Genomic DNA, 2,971 nt, shown 5'->3' with positions numbered 1-2,971 from the left:
AAATAAATAAATAAATAAAGTATGTGGCCTCAGCCTCCGCAGCCAGCCGGGATATGCTGGGCCACCTCCTGGAAATGTTGGGAACAATGGACAGAGAGTCAGTGATCCTCCACCCAGGTGGTTATCCAGTGTTGGCAGAGGCAGCTGGAGTACTTAAAGACTTTTCCACAGGACCACACACATGTTCGTATCATAAGGCCAGGAGGATGCTGAGTGTGAGACATGATGCTGCGTGAAGTAGAGCAGGCCGTTGAAGGTTTGTAGGAACTCAGGGCAAGGCTGGAAACTGGGCCCTGTTTCTCTGCCCTTTCCTGAGCCAGCTTCTTTAACCACAGTACTATGTGTGTAGGGCACCCCTGGTGGTCAATAAGGTAATGACAGTTTGCACTTAAGGATACAAGTGAGGACAAAATAGGTGAGCAACTCACCCTGGTTTGGGAGAAGTCTTGGGACTATCCAGTTTTAAAACTGAGAGGGAAAAAATAAAGAAGAACAAGGCAAGAAAATAGATGTCTTAGATTTGGTAAATCCCCACCATCTGGCTGTTGACAAGGAGGAGATAAGTTATTCCCTTTTATCGATGGGGCTACTGAGACCAGAGTAAACTCCCCATTCACAAAGTCCAGCAGGTGCAGAGTTAAAATAGATTGCCCGCCTCCTGAGTTCCACTAACAGGGGAAAGAAGACCAGCAGTTACCCTAGGTGGCAAGTAAATCTTTCTCACTTCTTCTTTTTTTTTTTTTTTTCTGGAGACGGAGTTTCGCTCTCGTTGCCCAAGCTGGAGTGCAATGGCATGATCTCAGCACACCTCACTGCAACCTCCGTCTCCCAGGTTCAAGCGATTCTCCTGCCTCAGCCTCCAGAGTAGCTGGGATTACAGGCATGCGCCACCACGCCGGGCTAATTTGTACTTTTAGTAGAGACAGGGTTTCTCCATGTTGATCAGGCTGGTCTCGAACTCCTGACCTCAGGTGATCCGCCCTCCTCGGCCTCCCAAAGTGCAGAGATTACAGGCCTGAGCCACAGCACCTGGCGGATTTATCTTTATTGGACACCTGGGGCGACAGGGAACCCTCCTAGGCCTCGTGGGGGCGACAAAGACCAAAATATCAAAATGTCTCACCCACGTTAGACCCTGGGAGAAGTAGGTAGGGACTACTGTTTCCTCTAGCCTACAGAAACTCAAGTTCAAAGACTCGTTCAGCCTCACTAAAGAATCTTACCTAACTCACAACTAGAATTTGGAAGAAGGCGGCCCCTTGGTTTCTCAAATTCAGCACTAACATTTCACAGATAAGGAAACTGAGGACCAGAGAGGTTGAATGAAATTATGGCAGTAGGCCGGGTGTGGTGGCTCACGCCTGTAATCCCAGCACTTTGGGAGGCCGAAGTGGGTGGATCAGGAGATCAGGAGTTCGAACCCAGCCTGGCCAAGATGGTGAAATCCCGTCTCTACTAAAAGTACAAAAATTAGCTGGGTATGGTGGCGGACGCCTGTAATCCCAGCTACTCGGGAGGCTGAGTCAGGGAACTGCTTGAACCCGGGAGGTGCAGGTTGCAATGAGCTGAGATCACGCCACTGCACTCCAGCCTGGGTGACAGGGTGAGACTCTCTCAAAAAGAAAAGAAAAGAAAAGAAAAGGAAAAAAACAGAAATTATGGCGGCTAGACATGTTAGCTCACGTCTGTCATCCCAGCACTTTGGGAGGTCAAGGTGGGAGGATTGCTTGAGCCCAGGAGTTCAAGACCAGCCTGGGCAACATGGTGAAGCCCTGTCTCTACAAAAAAATACAAAACTTAGCCGGGCGTGATGGCGTGAACACTGTAGTCCAAGTTACTCAGGAGGCTGAGGTGGAAGGATTGCTTGGGCCCAGGAGGTCGAGGCTGCAGGGAGCGATGCTTGTGGCACTGCACACCAGCATGGGTGACAAAGCAAGACCCTATCTCGGAAAACAAAAAAAAGGGAGAGAAAGAAAAAGGGGCCAGGCGCAGTGGCTCATACCTGTAATCCCAGCACTTTGGGAGGCCGAGGCAGGCGGATCACTTGAGGTCAGGAATTCAAGACCATCCTGGCCAACATGGTGAAACCCTGTCTCTACTACAAATACAAAAATTAGCCGGGCATGGTGGCAGGCACCTGTGTTCCCAGCTACTTGGGAGACTGAGGCAGGAGAATCCCTTGAGCCCAACAGGCGGAGGCTGCAGTGAGCCAAGATCGCGCCACTGCACTCCGGCCTGGGCGACAGAGCAAGACTCTGTCTCAAAAAAGAAACCAAAAAAGAAAAAGAAGATCGTTTGGGCCCATCTTGTATGTTTCCTGTCCCACTCCTACCATCATTTTCCCAAGGAGTCCTTGGAGATTGGTATCAGAAACCAACACCTGGGTGCTTAGTGTGCTCATTGCTACTGGGGCATCATCTTCTAAGTCCTTTCAGCCAACAGAGCAAGGAAATACACCTATAGTCTTCTATGTATATGCTAGCCAGTGTAAATATACATAGATAATTATTTCTAATAGTTGCCACATTGATAAAGTAAAAAACAAACGGTGAAGTGCATATGAATAACATTTTATTTAACCCACCCTATCTAAAATATTATCAAAACTTTTCACATATAATCAGTATAAAAATTACTGAGTTGGCCGGGCGCGGTGGCTCAAGCCTGTAATCCCAGCACTTTGGGAGGCCGAGACGGGCGGATCACTAGGTCAGGAGATCGAGACCATCCTGGCTAACATGGTGAAACCCCGTCTCTACTAAAAAATACAAAAAACTAGCCGGGCGAAGTGGCGGGCACCTGTAGTCCCAGCTACTCGGGAGGATGAGGCAGGAGAATGGCGTAAACCCGGGAGGCGGAGCTTGCAGTGAGCTGAGATCCAGCCACTGTACTCCAGCCTGGGCGACAGAGCCAGACTCCGTCTCAAAAAAAAAAAAAAAAAAAAAAAAAAAATTACAGGAAGTTTTCTAAA

This window comes from Piliocolobus tephrosceles, chromosome 21 (assembly GCF_002776525.5).
Source record: "Piliocolobus tephrosceles isolate RC106 chromosome 21, ASM277652v3, whole genome shotgun sequence".
NCBI classification, from domain to species: Eukaryota; Metazoa; Chordata; class Mammalia; order Primates; family Cercopithecidae; genus Piliocolobus; species Piliocolobus tephrosceles.
This window is presented reverse-complemented; position numbering follows the sequence as displayed.